General features: G+C 42.5%; 1 protein-coding gene across 1 annotated transcript in view; it reads right to left on the minus strand.

Moving 5' to 3' along the window:
• The window catches only part of lats2 (large tumor suppressor kinase 2), a 74,978-nt gene that overhangs the window by 43,403 nt on the left and 9,420 nt on the right, over positions 1–22,155 (minus strand). The window lies entirely within an intron of this gene.

Consider the following 22,155-nt stretch of genomic DNA (forward strand, 5'->3'; position numbering starts at 1 on the left):
GACCATTCAGGGAAAAAATTAGCCTGTCTGAACAGCAAGTGCATGATCAGACATTTACTTCTTCTAGATCCAGGGGATCATAGCTGCAAAATGCACTGAAACAATTTGCTAAGGCTTCTTTGCCAGCAATTCTTAAAATTTGTGACCCTGCCACCTAGAAGAACTTGAACTGTGGGGGCAATGAAAGGACATGGGTAACAATATTCTCTCATGGTCTGTCTCTCAGTTCTTTTGTCCCCTCAGGTCATTTGATGTTCTCACACGGCTTGAAGCCAGCATTGCTCTTTTTCACCACAGTCCATCAATCCTTCCCACTTGGTTTCCAATAGAAGCAGAAACCTTCACAGAATGCAGCTGTTGCCACTGAATTTCTGACAGTTAAAATAAAAGTCAATGGCCTATCTATCACTGCCTGTATCTTCTCAACAGAAACTTTCAGAGGCATTTCAGTCCTAGCCAACCTAGTGTAGCTGGACATGATCCTTAGGCATACTTGATAAATGCACCATACCCCATTCTTGCCCCTTTGCCACATTTCATCAAGATCGAATTCAGTGTTCTGACATATTAATGCATATTTTGATCTTAAATTGAAAAAATTAATTCCACAACCTTCTCATTAGCCCTGGTGTAGTACCTCCTAACATCTTAGAGCAAAACAATGGTAATTATATTTAGAAAATACAGCACGCTCCACTTCAAGAGCATATGTTTAAGACACATTCATCTTTCAATATATTGAGTTAAACTTAAAAGTAACTTCAAAGTTAATCTTATCAGTTGATAGATAACAGGTTTTTCATGAGTTAACATAACATACTTCATGTCCAAGAAATGTGACAATGTAATTGTTAATATAATAGTAACTAAATGTTCAAAAGAAAAAGTAAATCTATGCTTTATTCCAGCCTTTAAAAGCATCATCCAGATGAACATCACACCAGAGAAAGAGCTCTTAATGGTCCTGACTTCACAGGACCCCAAAATTTAAACTCTCAGGCTTTTAGCTTTGGATAGATTTACACATTTTCATATTCTACAATTGTGGAGTAAATTCCAGAAGAATTACAGTTACGTAAATCACAGATACATGTTGGCAGTCAGGAAGAATAAGAATCTCAGAACAAAAGTATTCAAGACCATAGAAAATTTACTTTCTAAATGTTTATTTCCATCATCTTGTAAGGCAACATATTCCAGACTGCAACACAGGTTTGAGTTTCTTATTAAGTATTTCTAGCAATTACTCCTCATGGCTTACAAATCTCAGCAATCTTACTCTAGTGTGTTTATAGAGTTATGAAGCAAGATGCACTGGTTGTGATCTAGTTGGATTTGGTTTATATATACATACTCAGTGTTATAAACCTAACCAATAATCATAATCAACTTCCACTCAGTGGTCACTTTATTACGTACACCTATACACATGCTCGTAAATGCAAATACCTAATTAGCCAATCATGTGGCAGCAACTCGATGCATAAAAGCATGTAGGCCTGGTCAAGAGGTTTGGCTGCTTTTCAGAACAAACATCAGAATGGGGAAGAAATGAATGTTGGTGCCAAATGGGGTGGTTTGAGTATCTCAGAAACTGCTGATCTCCTGAGATCTTCACACATGACAACCTCTAGAGTTTACAGGGAATGGTGAGCGGCAGTTCTGTGAGCGAAAATACCATGTTACTGACTGGTTCAAGAAGATGACAGTAACTCAGACAACCCCACATTACAGCACTGGTGTGCAGAAGAGCATCTCTGAATACAGAACATGTCAAACCTTGAAGTGGATGGGCTACAAGCAGCAGAAGACCACACCAGGTTCTGATAACGTGACCACTGGAAGTATTGTGATAAGATTACATTCAGAGATTATTGACTGTTCAACACTTTGTAAAAATATAGTGATTTTACATTTCTTTTAGATGACAATATGGGTTTTCCCCAGTAGGATTCCTAGCCTGCCAGAACTTTGCCAGAAGGCTGTTGGAAACATTTTGTCTTTTTTTAAAAAGGGAGTCTAAACCCACTGCATAAGTTACAATACTGGGGAGGAAAACTTAAGGAAATGACTGAAAATTACAAAAAGCTTTTGCCCTTAAGAAATAGTTTTAATTTCAACATGCATTATTTGCCTGCGTTGTGTGCCATATCTTTCAAACCTGATCTTTTTGCTTGGTCATTTCGAAAATACATTTTCCAAGCAAAATTAACAGCACTGCAAAATAACCACTAGATTCTTGACACACAATTAACTTGTGAAGGATGCACATAAAATTCAGGCGCATAAAATCATCATGATTTCTGTAATCTGCTAATGCTAACCCCATTATTTACTGCATCTACACTAATCCATGGGGTTCAATTTCATGGTGACTATCGTTAGCTGTAGCAAATGAGCAGTGGTTGAAGACATGTCTGCATCCCCTAAAAGGAAAGTGCTCACATCCTCCATAAATGGTAGAAGGCATTCCAAAAGATTGAGAAAGCTTATTAGAAGTCATTGGGAAAGTGAGCTATCTGGCTTTGGCGGATGAGATAGATGGGTAAAGGAGGAACTCTCCAGGCAGGTGCACAGGAAGCCAGCCAAATTCAAATAGGTAATGAAATGTCCGTGGAATCAGGTCAAGTTTGTGATCAACACCAGAACCCTACTCATGCTCAAGCTTAGGAAGGCATCAGCAAAAACACAGAAACTGAAACATTGATCCCACACCATATTCCATGCCATAAAAAAAGGGATTGAATGGGAAAATAAATCCGCCATCATTGAATGGTGGAGCAGAGTCATTGAGCCAAATGGCCGAATTCTGCTCCCATCTACTCAGTGTATTATGAACACTAAAGGTATGCATTACACAGCAGCATCAGAATACTTGTTATCTAACACTCACGCTCTTACGTGCTGCTTCAAATCTCACAGATTCTCCCTACTTACCACATTCTCATTTACTTAATCAGGGCAGCATATCAGCCAACTTGCAAAGTCGAGCAGCAGAGAAACGAGCCCTTCTGCCACTGTCCACGCCAACTATCAAGTTCCTATCAATGTTAATCTCATTTACCAGCACTTGGTTCATAGACAGTTATGCTTTTAGCAATCCAAATTCATCCCAGGTGTGAGGGCACCAGCCGCCATCACTTTGTCATTCTCACATCCCTTCAGGAAAGTGAAATCTTACTTCTCACCTTAAACCCATGTCCTCTGAACTTGGGCACAGTAAAACCTTTCTTACTGGCGACCTTATCTATGGCTCTTATAATTTTGTACATCTCTAGCAAGTCTCTTCCACCACTACCTACAGTTGCTCCAAGAAAAAAAAAATGCCTCCCCTTATAACTGAAACAATCCTTCCCAGCCAGGGAATAGCCTGGCGAATCTTTGCTGCGTTATCTCCAGAGCAATCAATGTCTTCCCTATGAAATCTCAGACTGTTGTTATCGTAGTTGTGGATTTGAGAGTCCTAATGCAGGATTCTCTAAACATTAACTTGCAGTTTGAGTTGAAAGGTACATACAATGTTGGCATTCGTTTTGAGAAGACTAGAATATAAAAAAGATGTAATGCTGAGGCTTTATAAGGCATAGGTCAGACCACATTTGAAGTATTGTGAGCAGTTTTAGGTGCCATATCTAAGGAAAGATGTACGAGAGAAGGTCCAGGGGTAGTTTACAAGAATAATTCTGGGGGAAGAAAGGGTATGAGGAGCGCATAATAGATCTGGGGTTGCACTTGCTAGAGTTTAGAAGAATGATGGGGAATCTCATTGAAATCTGCGGAATATTGAAAGGCCTGGATAAGAATGGATGTGGACAGGATGTATCCAGTAGTGGGAGAGTCTAGGACCAAAGGGTAGAGACTCAAAATAAAAGTTATCCCTTTATAACAAAGATAAGGATCAATTTCTTTCGACGGGATGGTGAATCTGTGGAACTGATTTCTACAGTCAACTGTGGAGACCAAGTCATTGGGTGTACTTACAGCGGAGATTGATAGGTTCTTCATTAGTAAGCTCACCAAACATTACAGGGAGAAGGCAGGAAAATGGGATTGAATGGGAAAATAAATCAGCCATCATTGAATGGTGGAGCAGAGTCATTGAGCCAAATGGCTGAATTCTGCTCCCATCTACTCAGTGTATTATGAACACTAAAGGTATGCACAAGAATGATTAGTCATTCATCATATCATTTCAGTCTTGAATTGGATGTATAAATGATTTGAAATGAGTATTTGGTTAGGTCTCTTACTCATGAACTGTTGTCAGATGAATATCCCTCGCCTTCTAACAGTTGTGGTTCCTGGTATGACAGCTCAGCTGACTGCTGCAGCACAAAGAAAATCTTAAAAACTTCCCAGTCCTTTGTATTGAATATGAATATTTTATATATGATGTAATTTGCAAGTAAGGAAGTGAAACCGCCCTGCATCTGATAAAAATCTGGATTATTTGTCGTGACCCTTTGACTCAATTACGCCCAGTACCATGGGAGGCCAGCTGTGTGTTCATGAAGCTACGTACTTTCATATTCTGCTATTCCCTTCCCAAGAAGGCATCTGCCCCTCCCTATTAACAATGAGCCTGCCCGCTCTCATACAGTACTGCCCCTCCCTATTAACAATGAGCCTGCCCGCTCTCATACAGATCTGCCCCTCCCTATTAACAATGAGCCTGCCCGCTCTCATACAGATCTGCCCCTCCCTATTAACAATGAGCCTGCCCGCTCTCATACAGATCTGCCCCTCCCTATTAACAATGAGCCTGCCCGCTCTCATACAGATCTGCCCCTCCCTATTAACAATGAGCCTGCCCGCTCTCATACAGATCTGCCCCTCCCTATTAACAATGAGCCTGCCCGCTCTCATACAGATCTGCCCCTCCCTATTAACAATGAGCCTGCCCGCTCTCATACAGATCTGCCCCTCCCTATTAACAATGAGCCTGCCCGCTCTCATACAGTACTGCCCCTCCCTATTAACAATGAGCCTGCCCGCTCTCATACAGATCTGCCCCTCCCTATTAACAATGAGCCTGCCCGCTCTCATACAGATCTGCCCCTCCCTATTAACAATGAGCCTGCCCGCTCTCATACAGAACTGCCCCTCCCTATTAACAATGAGCCTGCCCGCTCTCATACAGAACTGCCCCTCCCTATTAACAATGAGCCTGCCCGCTCTCATACAGATCTGCCCCTCCCTATTAACAATGAGCCTGCCCGCTCTCATACAGATCTGCCCCTCCCTATTAACAATGAGCCTGCCCGCTCTCATACAGATCTGCCCCTCCCTATTAACAATGAGCCTGCCCGCTCTCATACAGATCTGCCCCTCCCTATTAACAATGAGCCTGCCCGCTCTCATACAGATCTGTGCTGCAGGTTGGGAGATGTCATTGACCTTCCTGCCCAGCAACAGCCAGCTTCAAAGTATTAGCAAAGTGACTTTACCTAGAACAGGTGGCAGGTATCAAAGACCATCACCTTGGAGAGGATTAATGCTGGAAAAGTAGATATGTGAGCTCAGTTCCCAAAATGCTCCATATGTTAGAGAGGGCTGGCCGAAGTCTTTCTCCACTTCCGTGTCTCTCTGTCAATTAAGTGTACTCTTTGGACTCTCTCCTTCCCCTAATCATGATGACCGCACAGCAAGGTGGTCAGCAAAGATATCCATTCCTTCTAGGAAGATTCTTATTCCTGTTACTCATAACATTGACAAGGGCCACCCACAGAGTCAAGCAGCACGGAAACAGGTCCTTTGGCTTATGCCTTTACCACCCATTGTAACTCTGTCCCATTTACCCACACCAGGCCCATCACTTTATATGCCGTTGCAATTCAAGCACTTGTCCAGGTGCTTCTTAAATGTTGCGATCATATTTAGCTCCACCACCACTTCAGGCAGCACTTTACAGAATCAAACCATCCTCTGTGTGAAAAATATACCCCTCAGATCCCCTCTGAACCTCCTAAATTTCACCTTTTACCTATGGTCTCTTGTCCTAGACACTCGTACCAAGGAGAAGAAAAAAAAAGATGATTAAAATCTACCTCACACATCAAAGTTGCTGGTGAATGCAGCAGGCCAGGCAGCATCTCTAGGAAGAGGTACAGTCGATGTTTCGGGCCGAGACCCTTCACCAGGACTAACTGAAAGAAGAGCTAGTTGTATTCTTCAATAATTTGTATACACCTCCATCAGGTCACCTCTCCACTTCCTCTGGTCCAGGGAAAAGAAACCCAGCCTATCCAATCTCTCCTTATAATGCGAATGCTCCAATTCAAGCTTTTTTTGCTGAGTTTCTTCTGCACACTCAGCTCATTAATTCTACACAAGGTCTCTGAACATTCCCGTTCCCCCAATTAATTCACTGTAACCATTTTTCTCACGTATCTCCACTGACCCTTCTGTGACCCATTGATAACTCATATTCTTGGAAACATGGAAGAAAGTTTGGCACCCAGAAAAAAACAGAGAGAATGTGCACTGGGATTAGGATGCACATTCCATCACTGGGAGCATACAAGGGCAGATTGAGCCAAAGGCAGTCTGAGGCAGCAATAACCACTATGCCAGTGTGCCAGTAGAGATCAGCTGAGCCTAGCAACAAAATTCTGACATCACAGCTTTTTGGAAAAGTTGGTACCTTCAGTAGTGCATAAAGCACTTGAGACCTTAAGCACTTCAGAAAATACCAATCAACATATTATTCTTTAATAATCACACCCAGTCACTCCCCAACAAACCCATTCGGCATTGAGAATTTCTTTCAATTGTACAGGTAGGTGAGTGGGTGTTAAACACCAAGTAGCCTATGCACAAGATCTTAAGTCACCAAACATCTAGTCTGTACACTTCAAGCACAGGCTGGTCAATATGCCACACAACCAAGCTGTGCTAAAACTGCTTACTCACAATTCCTGATCCAATGTTTATGATCCATTCACAGGTCAATGCAACAGTTCAGTTTTACATTTTACTGAAAACTTGATCAAGAATTAGTCAAATTAAATGGTTTTGAAAGAAATATTCTATAGATGTCAATTCATTAATCAATTTCCCTGTAGGAATATTATTTAGAATTAGCAAACTAGTGTATGATAAAAAAAAGTCAGACAGTGTTCCTTTTCACTGAAAGATGGAAAATATACGATACAGCATTCCCATGAGAAAAGATCTAGTTTTACCTTTACAATTCACCATCAGCAATCGACACAACTGCACCATCCCCTCTTCAGGATTAATTCAGATCCGGGGGAGCAACTTGGCAATGTCACCTGCTTAAGCTAAGATGTGAAGGGAAAGATACTAAAAATCATGATAATGGGAAATCGTCCTGAAACCACATCTCAGCACTAGACGTTTCAGGCCGAGACCCTTCATCAGGACTAACTGAAGGAAGATTCCTTCAGTTAGTCCTGACGAAGGGTCTCGGCCTGAAACGTCGACTGCGCCTCTTCCTATAGATGCTGCTTGGCCTGCTGCGTTCACCAGCAACTTTGATGTATGTTGCTTGAATTTCCAGCATCTGCAGAATTCCTGTTGTTCTTAGCACTAGATTTGGGAATGGAGGGGAGTGAAATAAAAGGAAACTGAAATTGAAATTAAAATTAAAATTCATTTGCAAATTCTGGAAGCAGGCATCTTTGGACAAATTATGTTAAAAGTCTGACCCAGAATTTCCTAGTAATGATAAACTACTTTGCCACCCCTTTACCATATAGATCTGTGGAGCAGATCTTCCAGTTGCAACATAGTTCATAAAGCCAACTGATGAGTAAGGTTCCATTAAGTGTTAACAGGAAGCTCTGCCTGCAAATGCTTTGGCAGAGCTGAAGCAGATATACTATGTGTTAGAGATTGAATGTTTTTGGAATTCAAGAGCTATTGAAACTTCAAAAATATTATATATTTTTAAAATAGATAGTATTTAAAACACTTGAAAGCATTTAAACCCAATTAGTTCAAAAAGATATAGTACCTGTAATTTTCCTCTTCCCCCTCACAACCATTCCTCCCCATTGCAATGAACCTGCCCCTGGTCTAAATCTGGCTGAGTTAACAGACATCTCAGTGAAAATGCAGGAAGCTGGCATTCCACTGCTGGGCCCCATGAAGAGACCAACATCAGAACACAGTCTAATCGGCAGCGACAAGGACCTCTCAAAATCTGCACTTCTGCGTACAAGCATGCTTATACACAAGTTCCAATCTTCCATAGAGTTAAGTGGGAAATACCAGCAATTCCCAATGGATTTGCCCATAATTGGTTACGCCTTCTTGAGTACAAACGAGTCTGAAGCAAGACGAAAATTATTGCTGCAATTAAAAGAACAATCATGTGCAAAATGAGTTACTAAATTCCAAGAACTAGTTAACAGCATCATACCAAACAAAAACCTTAAAAGAGAGTCCCTTCCTATTTATAAACTGATAACTAAATCAGAATACTGCATAATGTTTCACTTTGTATAGTTTCTAAGAATCCGGCACATTCTCTAAACTCTTCAGCATAACATTTATAAAGTTTACTTGAGGTCTTTCCTGTTTAGTTCAGTAACATTTTTGGTCATTACTGTGATCTCCCTCAGTTTCAGATGAATAACGATGAGGACTTATTCAAAACTAGGTCTCAAACATTTACTTATGCAATCTTGTTTCAGAGATGATATGAAAGTAATTTAACCCTCAAGGACATAATAAAATAATCTCTTAATTAAACAGAAATGCTGCACTTGTTCTATGAAAGAGCCACAGAAAACTGCAAGATGCAATTGGGAAGAAAGTAATTCAGTATGCTGACCAAATCAGCTTAATATAAAAGTAAAACCTTTAAACATTGCAAAGGTGGAGCTCTTCATTTTCTAATTACATGTTTACAAAATCTCCACAATTTTTTTGGCTTACATTTCGAATTAAGTAATAAAAAATAATAGACACAAAATACAGCTGTCCCCCATTTTTCGAATGTTTGCTTTATGAAACCTCACTGTTACGAAAGACCTACATTAATACCCTGTTTTCGCTTTCAGAAGGTGTTTTCACTGTTACAAAGAAAGGCAGCACGCAATAAAATATCAGCACGCGATAAAAGGCAGCGCACGCCCCGAGCAGCTATTCTCCCCTGGATTCGGAACGGCATTGCTTAAACACGTTGCACTGAGCAGCTGTCAGCAAGATGAGTTCTAAGGTGTCGGAAAAATCTGAAAGAGCTTGTAAGGGTGTTACACTTAGCGTAAAACTAGACATAATTAAGCGTTTCAACCGTGGTGAATGAAGCAAGGACAAAGTGAGTTTGGCTTGTGGAAGCTGACGAAGATGATGTTGAAGAGGTTTTGGCATCCCATGACCAAGATCTGATGGATGAAGAGCTGATGCAATTGGAAGAGGAAAGGATAACAATCGAAACTGAATGCAGTAGCGAAAGTGAAGCAACTGCGTGAGATTTTCACTGCAATGATAAAGTACGACTTTAACTTTGAAGGGTACGTCGGTTTAGTGCATATTTGCAGGATGGTTTGAGTGCTTACAAAGAACTGTGTGATAGAAAAATGTGCGCGGCTCAGCAGTCAAGCAAGCCTTCCACATCAGCCACAGCAGACGACGAACCTCGACCTACGACATCGAGGCGGGCAGTCATAGGAGAAGATGAGCTGCCTGCCCTAATCGACGATGAGATGACACCCCCGTGTCCCACCACCCCAACACCTGGGCCCTGGACAGATACTGTACCGATTTGCGGAGAACGCAGCGGTAGTCGGGAGGCACACAGCACATCTTTAAGAAAAGAGCCAAAATAAACATGCTAATTAATTAGGTGCGGCCTAGCACGTAATTGTTGGTCCAGATCAAAGGTGATGCAATCGGCAATCGCCTCTGATTTGCGCCGACATTTACGTGCCCAGCAGCACCTAATTAATTAGCATGTTTATTTCGGCTTTTTTCTTAAAGATGTGCTGTGTGCTTCCCAGCTACCGCTGTACCCCTGGGTGCTTCACGGCAATGTATCAGGTCGGCAGCCCGGAGGGTGGGGGCCACTGCACCACCCCAACCTGTGATGACTCAGTCTAACACACCATCATCAGTGTGCTCGGCGCTGTTTTCCCAATTCTGGCAAGTGATACTACACCATACATACATTATTTCTACTTTATATAGGCTGTGTATTTTTACGTGTTATTTGGTAGATTTGGCAGCTTCATAGTTTAAAGGTTACTGGAGAGCGCTTGCGCCGTGTTTTTGCCGATGGCGCTTGCGTGAGATTTTCTGCCAAGAGCGCTTGCGTGAGATTTTCGCTACGGAGATCTGTGCAGGCAATTGTTGTAGAGAAGTATTTCTACCTTATATAGGCTGTGTATTTATCATATCATTCCTGCTTTTACTATACGTTAGTGTTATTTTAGGTTTTATGTGTTATTTGGCATGATTTGGTAGGTTATTTTTGGGTCTGTGAACGCTCACAAAGTTTTCCCATATAAATAAATGGTAATTGCTTCTTCGCTTTATGACATTCCGGCCTACGAACCATTTCACAGGAACGCTCTACCTTCGGACAGCGGGGGAAACCTGTACAGAGATTCTGGGCTCTGGAAGAACTAAGCAGATTGAGCAGCATCTGTGGTACTGTCAATGTTTCACGTCAAACCACAGATGGGTGGAGAGGAGAGATGGCCACTATAAAGAGAAGGGAAGTGGTGAGACAGGAGTGAAAGTGATAGGTGATAATGACAGGAAGATTGATAAGCATCTCCCACCAGCAGCTGTCTCCAACTACCCTCCCTATTTCCTAGCTCGCTCCATCTACCTCTTTTTTTTTCTTTGCCTGCTTCCATCTATTAGCTGAGTCTCCAAAATTTACTTGACTCTTTTATGGACATCTTGGTTTATATGATGATGGTTTTTACAAATGAACATCAATTTAACTCAATTGATAATCCTGACAAGACTCAAGTGTATATTCATAGTATGACTGAGCTGACACCACATTATTGAAGGTGTTAGGTTTCTGCTGAGGCATTGAGCTGAAATTGTTTATCTATTCAAGTCATTGTAAAAGATTCCATAGCATACAGCTCTCTTTATCTCTCAACCAGCAATGCACATGCTGGATAAACCTCAAGTACAGATTAATTGGCTCTAGTAAGAAGTGGCCCAATGATTGCCTCTGTAACAACAGTCTCAAAATGTCAACAGTAATAAATGCGGTTATAAATGTTTTGGGATATCCTGAGGCAATATGATGTAGATTTTTATCTTTACCAGCTAGAGTTTAATAATTGTTTAGACAGGGAACCCAAAGAAGAACTTGATGGGGATGGGATTACTCGGCAGTAATTTAAATCTGCTAAATGTTCCTTCCATTCATTCAAATGGAAGAAAAGTAGTTTATTTTGTTGCTGTCAGCAATGCTTGGAATATGTTTGCTTTTCAGTGCTTCACCCTTTCAATGCTTAAGCCTTCCACAAAAATATCTTGATAAATGTACTTTATTTTTTTAAAAATCATGTTTGATGATATATTAAAATGGGAAAGAAGAGCAATCATATGAAAGGTAATGCATCACACATTTACACAAAACTGTATTTCATTTGTTGTTACAAAGTGGTGACATGATCAAAGAATTAGTGAACTTTCTTTAAATTTGGATTAATTGTCAATTGATTTCTGTTTCTCCGTTGACTCGGACGCCAGAGGAAATGCAAGCCTTGTTTTCGGTTACTAAAAACTTCCATATAACTGTAATACTGTTGGAATCCTCTCCCAGGAGTTCAAGTTGATAAATTCACAACTTAAAAACAAACTAGGCATTATTAGTCCATGCTAACACCATAGCAACCAACATAAAACATACTCTAGCATTGCATAACATTTCTGTTTTGCCTTGGAGGTACTCCCAAATAGAAATGTGTCCTTTGCTTCTCCTCACTGCACCATTAGAAAGCTTAGGATCATCATGTTGCTGCTAATGAGTGGGTTGTGGAAGAATAAACACATTTATATGATGTTCTTTACAATCTGATAATGTCTTAGGATCACTATACCAGTTACTGAAGTGCCACCAGTACCATACTTTTAAATACACAAGATTGCATTAACAATGTGCTAATGGCTAGACTATGTTTGCTTCATGTAGCATTATCTTTAAAGATAAATATTTATCAAGCCTACATGGAGACCTCTTATTCTTTGAAAATCACCAAGGGATGTTTATATTTGTTTGAGAGGCAGACAGCAATCCTCACTGGTTTTTCATCGCACCATAAATTTTCTTCAGTAATTGGTAACACTGTGATAATGATCTTAATGAAATTCTGTAATGAGACTAAAATTGAACCAATCAATGTGCAATTGCACTGAGAAAATCATTGTCTTTATTTTATTATTTGTACTGCAGAAACTAGCAAATGTTGTTCCCGAGAATAATGAATCAGTATTTTTGTTCTTAGAGGTCATCAATGTTATACAAAGCACAAAAATGTTTGACAAGGATCTTATGGTTTATAAGAGATTGTTCTGAACTAATGAATCAACAAAGATGGCTAGTTTGAATCAGATCAGAATGGAAGGCAAGGCTAAAATCAAGCTCAGTATTGCCATAAACAAGGTTGCTAAGCGTGTCAGAATAATTTTTGTGCCAGGTATTCCTCAATCTGCAGAATTTCATAAAACTTCACACTAATTTTACCAACCACATAAATGTGTTCTACTCAAAAATTTTGTGAACACGTGTCTGAAAACAGCCACCACACATGAAAGGAGGTCCTTCCAAGGATGTGCCCAGGAATTGAGAGATTATATTTTTGAGGAAATGGCTAAACAGGCTAGATTCTTTTCTCTACAAAAGCAAAATGAAAGAAGAATGGTGAGGAAATCTCAGAAGATTTTGATGCAGTGAATCCAGGTGTTTTGAAGTACAAGAGAGACCCACTCTAGAGGAAATTGGTAAATTGGTTTATTTATTGTCACATGTACTGAGGTACAGTGAAAAACATACCATGCATTGCAGCCATACAGTATTGTAAATTCATTACAACAATGCACTGAGGTAGGACAAGATAAAATGATAACTAGGTGCGGAATAAACAGCAGAGAAAGTGCAGAGCAGGTAGACCGTAAGATGGAAGGTCACAACAAGGCAGATTGGGAGGTCAAGAATCCACCTTATCGTACTAGGGAACCATTCAATAGCCTTATAACATAGATGTCCTTGAGCATGGCAGTAGGTGCTTTCAGGCTTTTGTATTTTCAGGAGGGGAGAAAAAAAAAGAGAAGGTTCCATGTGGATGGAACCTTTAATTATGCTGGCTACTTTAGCAGTCAATGAGAAGTGTAGGCTGAGGCCAAAAGCATTAAAAAGTTAATAATACAATGGTTTTCGATTAATTAGGGCAGGCTCTTACTTAGGACAACTCAAAGAACAAAAAGTGAGAAAATAACTGAGAATCCCTTTATTTATTTTGGACACAATGCCCCTTCACTGGGACAGGAGATTATTGCTGAACAGTTTCTAGCTAACTTCAGTTAGATGCACCTTAGTGGCCGTTAGGCACTACACTTTGCTTCAAGCAAAGAGTTTTTAAAAAACTGTCAGTTGCATGTGTTTGTTTTCAAAAAACAGCAATTTTTGTCACTGAAAGGTGGCGAGAAATAAACGCAAGACAATTCAGAACTGTTTTGCTCACTGCAGTTTAGGCTTGGAGGTGCTAGAAACAGCCGGGAGCTTAAATGAAACTATTTCACTACTTCAACAAGTTAGGAACTATGAAGAACTTGCAGGTATTGCAAGTATTGACATCCGCACCACACCCCACCGCTGGCATGCCCTCTCCATCACCTGACTCACACTCCTTCCGTGGAACTTCATCCTCACCATTCCCAACATCCTTTGCTCCCACCAGATTTATAAATTCACATCCCACACACATACATTATATACACATACCCACACACATCTCCAAGACATTTGCACAGTCTGAATATTGTAATATTATGAATCCGAGGTGATTTTTTTCTTTACATTTTATTTAGCTTTTAGGTTATTTATGTTTAAGTTTTCTTACATTTTGAATCATTAAACATTTTTCTTACATAAAAAAAAAGATGAAGCTCCTATCAATAAATTAAACAAGGCATAAAGCCTTTGAAAGATGATGGAATGAAGGAGCAACAAATATCTTTAATGTTAAATCCTCAACCAATAACAAAATGTGGAATGCAATCAATGAAAAAAATGTACTGATAACACAGAAAGGAATCCAGAACTCATGACTGGCTCAATGATAAGGAACTTTTGAGTTCTCCAAGTAATAGATAAAATTTCTCAGTCAGTGTTGACTAAGAGTAAGAAATCAAGTGCTCACATCAGAGACGATGCACGATTGTGGGCCCAGGCATGCACACATTTTGCAATCAAATGGTCAGGACATACCATAGTGTCATGCCAATTGATGACAGACAACATCTTGCTTAATGACATTATCCAACTCAATAGTATTTAGCAAATGTATTTTGTTGAAAGGAATTAAATTTTCAAATAGCTCCTTGTAACACTCCTAGCTCTCTAAAGCTTAGGCAGTAAATGACTGTCTGACATTATACTAACCTACACAGACCAGAAAGATCAAGATTTATTCCAGTCAGTGGTGAATTAGTTTCTTATCAGATATTCTCTAGGGACGCCATCCTTCCCACATCAGGGATAAGAAAATAAAACCAATACAGGCCTCAGTGATATGAACATACAAAGATGAAAGGAAAGCTAAATAGAGGTAAAACTCTAAATAATCTACGTTCCAACTATTTGAAAATTTTATCAGCTTGGCACCTGGTTCAATAGGTGCTAACTCTCTAACTATATTTTACAAACGTGTGCCCTGGTTCCTACCCTCCCTTGAAGCTCACCTGGTTCTTTCTCCCACTCACTCTTCCAAAATTTACTGAGGCACATTTCCTCTGCTCTCTTTAAACTAACCAGATTCACTGGAAAACATATTATTTTACTGCGGTAAAATAAAAACACTTCTGAATTGAGTATTCACATGACATCCATGTGTGCCAATAACTTCGCAATCGGAGACACTTTGGAGAATTGCAAAAACTGTTTTTAATATCTGTATGTTCTATGAATGTGTGTTGGCACAGTAGTACCACCCGTGATATTGCTGTTGCCTCAGAGTTTCAGTAAACTGGCCTGATCCCGATCACCAGATGCTCCAAAGATAGACTGGCTGGTATGTTACTTGGTCAATGTAAACTGCCCCTAGTGTGCTGGTGAATGGTTGAATCTGAGGTAAAATGATGGGAATATATAGAAAATTTATAGTAGGAGTAGTGTAGATGGTCGATGTGGATTCAGTGGGCCAGAGGGATGTTTCAGTGCCATATACAGTAACTCTCTGCCAGTCTAACCTGTTTCAATAAAGAATACAAAATTTTCATTCCTAATTGCCTGCTTATCCTAGATCTAAATTTTTCTATGTTTAATGAATGCATATATTAAAGATTTATTGATCTCTTACCATTTTCTTTTCTTCCTGCAGAAGTAACTAAGTTCCCACTTTCCTGATAAACTCTGTCGACTGCCACCTTACACTTACTCACTAAGTCTAGCTAAATATTTATAGATCGCACCCTCCTTATTCTTCACTTTCCATTCTAGCTATGATCATTATTGGACAAACGTTTACCCAGGTCTTCTGATCTAATTGACACAAGTTACAAATTACCAAGGCTGGGTTCTTTTAGTCACTTTCTCGTAGCAGCCTACCTGCCTGAGAAAGACTATTTATTTCTACTCTGTTCTATTCTGTAAACAATCCTTTCTCCACACTAGATGGAAGCCCAATACTTATCTTATGTGACAATGTTATTAAATTCCTTTTGAAAATCCACATACACAAGTACAACATCCCACATCTGGCCTGCTGACTACATTCTCAATTTGTCAAACACAGTTTCCCTTTCATAAAACCAGACTGATTCTGCCGAATCTTATTGTAATTTTCTAAAAGACCTACTCTCACATCCTTAATTACAGATTCCGGCAGTTTCCTGGTGTAAGGGGGTTTCGACTTTTATGTTACTGCGGAGGCAAATTAAAATGGCGTCTTTGTTATATTAATCTGGGGAATGCGGCTTTGTTGTGTTAAACACTGAGAAAGTTTGCGCTAACAGTTTGTTTTTGCTTTAGTGTGTGATAAGAGAGTGCTATTAACCAATTGGGATAGTTGTTATGGTTTTGGTGTATTTGAAGATACTGTATGCACGGGGTTTTGGGGCAGAAGGCGGGAGAGCGAGACAGAGGATGGACGAGGTGCTGTGAGTCCGCTAACGGGGTCGGACCCCAAGCAGGACGTTCGGCAAGGAGACTGATTCGTGGGGAGCATCTGGTCGACCACCGTTGTTGGTCCCAGGCGGCCGGTCGAGGTGGTCCGAGGGGATCGCAGGGTGAAGAAGAAGGTCTTTGAGCTCCAACGGTTGTTGTGCACGAAGAGATTGAACTTTTGATAAGTGTGGCACCTTTTATTTTCCTTTTATATTTTATTCTCTATTAATTATATATTGCCAGTAATATCTATAAACTGTAAATCATTTAATTGCATCTGGTGTATTGTCTGTTATTTGGGCGGGGTGGGGTACCTCACACAGCATCCACACAAACGAATTACCCAGTTTGGCAGGGCCGAGGCTGTTTCCCTAGACAACAGCAAGCCGAGCGACCCTGAGAGTGGCCGGGGGGCTACATTGTGGGGGCTCGTCCGGGATGCTTGAGTCTGTTGGTATGCTGTGTGGGTGCCCTGTTTAAATCTGTAATGTGTGTCTCTGTGGGTTATTTGCTGTTGATTGCTGTATGTGTTGTGGGTGCAGTCTTTGTTTGAGTTCGGGCTGGCATTGACGAGTTGGAGGTGGCACCGGGGCTGTCCATGCTGTTGGGAGAGAGAGGAAAGAGTGGTCTGATTTGGAGGTAGAGTCGGCGAATAAATGTTCTAGCTCTGGCAGGCTCCGCCTGGCACTTGGGATAGTGTCCACCCTAAGAGGGGCGGAGACTAGCGAGACGTGGGCGGAGCGGATCTCTCAGTTGTTAGTTGAGTGGCAGTGCTCGGTTGAGGGAGAGCGACAGGGATTGGTTGAAAGTTTGAGTAGGCGGGCTGGTGACGGTGTTAGAGCTGTCAGGTTCACTTACACCGTAGTGACAGCTGTCAGTTATTTGAAAGAGGGGGGAAAGTTTTCAGTGTGTCTTCTCTGGCGAGGAGGGCGGCTAAATTGCTTGCAGTGCCAGGGGGACCATTTCAGAGGATCAGTTGTTCAGCTGATCAGAGAGGTGTTGGGAAACTTAGTGGAGGCCCAGTGGGGGAACGGCCTGAGGTCTCTGGGGAAGCACGTTCCCAGCAATGTACCAATGAACTTCCGAAAGGAAAAGACCCTATTCCTGAAGGCTTAGAGGGGCCACGCCCCAGGGTGTCGCTATGGATAGAGGGAAGCGATGCTAAAGCTATCCTCGATCCCGGGGCACAGATCAAGTTGTTGTACAGTTCGTTTTACAACTGGTGTCTGAAGCATTTATCCTTGACAACCGCAAGGGCACCGGAGACTTTGGGTACTAGTGGCAGTAGTTATCCAGAAGACGATGATTGGTTAATGACCCTGGAGTTCATGGAGGCATTTTCTGGGCACCCAGCGTGTTGAGTTGATTCTGAGGACGTGTGTAGCAGCCTTGAGCCGGTACCGAATTTAAACGAGACCCAGCGGTGGTACGGCCTGGGGAAAGTAGCTGAGGGTGAGACCCTCTTAGTAGATGCTCCGAACCACCACGAGGGAGGGGAGTTGACTGCTGAAGACACCTCAGTGAGAGAGAGGTCATGGCAACTGGACCCTGGCGGCGTGGAAGATGAAGGCAGTGTGTGTGTGGATTATGCAATGTGGTTTAATGCGCTGCATCTGAGGGGTGGATGTTGCCAGATCCTGAGGAGTGCGGCTGTTGAGCTGAAGATGGCCTTTACTCGTTCCCTAGGATTCTTCCAATCCAAAAAGATGCCCAAGGGCATATCCGGAGCCCCTGCATCCTTCCTGCGGGGCATGAGGAAGACCATGGGAGAAGTGAAGGTGTGTGGAGTTTTGAAGTATGTGGATGACCACCTGGAGCTTGGATTCGCCTGGGGGGACTACGAGGCGAGGCGAGTGGCTGAGCCCGGGCGACCGAAGCGAAGTGTCAAATGTGGAGGAGTTTTTGGCCGGAGAAGTTTGGTGCAATGTGAGGAAAATGACCCGACATACCAGTTGAACTTCCTGGTGTTGGGACAGACGGTGGTGGACCGGGGGATGGAAACCCAGGTCGTCAATCTGAATGAGACACAGGGAAGAGAGGGGATTTGCACCGCACTGCGGTCATGTACTGATGAATTAATCCAGCAAGAAGAAACGATGACCCACCTTCGAAGGGATCAGCAGAAACTCAAGACGTCCATTCAGAACAGATTGGAAGATTTACAAGTTGGGGAAGATCAAGGAAGTGTTCTGACTAAGACCAACAGAAAACCGAGAGCCCAGGGAGGGGAGTTTGACTACACTCCCGAGGAGGTGAAGAAATGGAGGACAGATCTCGGAAAAGGGAGGCGGACGCTTGAAAGGAACCTGAAGATGACTATCGCGAGTTTAAATGAAGTGGAAAAACTGAAAGTTGACCTGGAAGACGCCCTCAGGAAGAAACAACCGGAGGCTGAACATTCTTTAACTGTTGCTTTTCAGGTCAGGGTGGAAGAAGCTGGTGGGGTAACTGCGTCCCAGATTGAGATGGCCAGGAACCCTGAGTCAGAACTGTGGAGGCTGTGGCGAGAGTTGAAGGAGTCCCCGAAGAAGCTGACGTCTCGACTGCAGGAGGCTGAAGGGGTAGCCCCGGCTAAATGTTTCAGTTTGGAGAAACTTAAACAGCAGCTACCAATCGAGGGAATGAGGAAGAATACGGATTCGAAGGATGATGTGCCGCACATGTGGTACATGCTACCTTTCGCTAACTTCCCCATGATTGAGGAAGAGACCTTTGGCCCTTCTCCCACTGAGTCAGGTGTAGTGGGGAGGGCTAGCTGTGGGCAGTCTGAGTTACGGCAGGATTGGGAAGGAGGAGAGGCGGGGCCTCGGACACGGGACCGGGGGCTCCGAGCTGTAGTGATGGCCTGAGTGAGAGAGGAGTTGGCAAGCAGGCCCGAGGTATTCCTAGTAGTGCCTGAGCCTTTTGAGTTTAGGTGAGGGGGTACGGAGGTCTCAGAGGGTTAAGAAGCTCCCAGATAGGTTGGCCTATGTAGCGCCCGTGGGACGGGAGTAAGGTCCACTGTTTGGGGAGCACTGTCACTGTGTGCATCTGTGTATGTGTGTGTTGTGTGTCTGCAGGACTGGTTGGCGAGTTATTTAGCAGTCATGAGGACATGACTTTTTTGGTGGGGGGAGAGTGTAAGGGGGTTTCGACTTTTATGTTACTGCGGAGGCTAATTAAAATGGCGTCTTTGTTATGTTAATCTGGGGAATGCGGCTTTGTTGTGTTAAACACTGAGAAAGTTTGCGCTAACAGTTTGTTTTTCCTTTAGTGTGTGATAAGAGAGTGCTATTAACCAATTGGGATAGTTGTTATGGTTTTGGTGTATTTGAAGATACTGTATGCGCGGGGTTTTGGGGCAGAAGGCGGGAGAGCGAGACAGAGGATGGACCAGGTGCTGTGAGTCCACTAACGGGGTCGGACCCCGAGCGGGACGTTTGGTAAGGAGACTGATTCGTGGGGAGCGTCTGGTCGACCACCGTTGTTGGTCCCAGGCGGCCGGTCGAAGTGGTCCGAGGGGGTCGCAGGGTGAAGAAGAAGGTCCTTGAGCTCCAACGGTTGTTGTGCACAAAGAGATTGAACTTTGATAAGTGTGGCGCCTTTTATTTTCCTTTTATATTTTATTCTCTATTAATTATATAGTTCCAGTAATATCTATAAACTGTAAATCATTTAATTGCATCTGGTGTATTGTCTGTTATTTGGGCGGGGTGGGGTACCTCACACAGCATCCACACAAACGAATTACCCAGTTTGGCGGGGCCGAGGCTGTTTCCCTAGACGACAGCGAGCCGAGTGACCCTGAGGGTGGCCAGGGGGGCTACACTGGGAAGTGATTTTAATTTATTCATTTTTCATATTTTCTGTCACTGGCAAAGGCAGCATTCATTGTCCATTCCAAATTGTGCTTAAAATGGTTGTGGGTCATCAGCTCGAATTGCGGAAGACTTCTGGTGGAGGTATTCTCACAGTGCCATTACACAGTGAGTTCCGCGACATAGGCCCAGTGACGAAGGATCAACAATCTTTCCAAGTCAACATGACATACACTTGGAATCTGCAAATGCCGTTATTCCCATCTGCTCTGGTCCTTCACGTGGTGAAGACCACAGGTTTGAGAGGCGCTATTAAAGTAACCAATGAATTATAGTTAACTCAAGCAACACACATCAAAGTTGCTGGTGAACGCAGCAGGCCAGGCAGCATCTATAGGAAGAGGTACAGTCGATGTTTCAGGCCAAGACCCTTCGTCAGGACTAACTGAAGAAAGAGTTAGTAAGAGATTTGAAAGTGGGAGGGGGAGGGGGAGATCCAAAATGATAGGAGAAGACAGGAGGGGGAGGGATGGAGCCAAGAGCTGGACAGGTGATAGGCAAAAGGGATATGAGAGGATCATGGGACAGGAGGCCCAGGGAGAAGAAAAAGGCGGGGGGGAGGGGAACCCAGAGGATGGGCAAGAGGTGTAGTCAGAGGGACAGAGGGAGAAAAAGGAGAGTAAGAGAAAGAATGTGTGTATAAAAATAAATAACGGATTGGGTACGAGGGGGAGGTGGGGAATTAGCGGAAGTTAGAGAAGTCAATGTTCATGCCATCAAGTTGGAGGCTACCCAGACGGAATATCAGGTGTTGTTCCTCTAACTCATGCGCGATATGAACCAGTACCACTGGATACTGATACTGTAGGGAATGGACATTTGCGGTAGGACAGGGATGATCAATCACGTGGACAGTTCTGCCATCAGTGGTCAAAGAGCCACACAGTCAAACTGCACAGAAAGAGACCCTTTGATATAATTTATGTTTATCTAGTGCATGTTGCTTATATGATGCTATGTGCCTGTGATGATGTTACAAGTAAGTTTTCACTGCACCTGTGCAGATGACAGTAAACTCAACTTTTAACTGACCAAGATGTCTGAATTAGTCATGCCTGCTTGCAGTTGTCTCATATCTCTTTCCATCCGTGCAAGTCCACGTAAAGATCCAACTCAGAGGCACACAGCTTAAAAGCAAGCCTTTTGGCTTACCAAATCCTTGCTGACCATCCATCACCCATTTACACTAAACCTGCATTAATTCCACTTTTTTATTCTCCCCACAGTCTCAACAACTCCTCGCTTTCTCTCCGATTAACAACTCCCTGTTTTCACTCTGATTACAGTATTCACCTGTTAGGGGCAATTTACAGCGACCAATTAACCTGTAACCTGCATGTCTTTAGGAAATAACAGGCAGGGTAGACAAAGGTGAGTCAGTGGGTGTTTTTACTTGCAATCTCAGAAGGCCTTTGACAAGGTGCCGCACGTGAAGCTGCTGAACAAGAGCCCATGGTATTACAGGAAAGATACTAGCATGGACAAAAAAATAGGCTGACTGGCAGGAGACCAAGTGGGAAAAAGTGATCTGGATGCTAGAATTAATGGCCTTGGTTCAGGTTTGAGGACAATACAAAGATAAATGGAGGGGCAGGCAGTCTTAAGGAAATAGGGAGTCTGCAGAAGAACTCGAACTGATTAGGAGAATGGGTAAATAAGCAGCAGATGGAAAACAGTGCAGGGAAGTGTATGGTCATGAACTTTGTAGAAGGAATAAAGGTGTCCACTGCTTTCTAAATGGGGAGTGAATTCAGAAATCCGAGCTGCAAAAGGACTTGAGAGTCCTTGTGCAGGATTCCCTAAAGTTTAATTTGCAGGTTAAATTGGTAGTAAGGAAGGCAAATACAATGTTAGTATTCATTTTCAAGAGGACTAAAATATAAAAGCAAGGATGCATTGCTGTGGCTTCATAAGGCGTTGGTTAGACTACATTTGAGCAGTTTTGGGCACTCATCTAAGAAAGGATGAGGGGCCATT

This window comes from Mobula hypostoma, chromosome 7 (assembly GCF_963921235.1).
Source record: "Mobula hypostoma chromosome 7, sMobHyp1.1, whole genome shotgun sequence".
In the NCBI taxonomy this organism is placed as follows: domain Eukaryota; kingdom Metazoa; phylum Chordata; class Chondrichthyes; order Myliobatiformes; family Myliobatidae; genus Mobula; species Mobula hypostoma.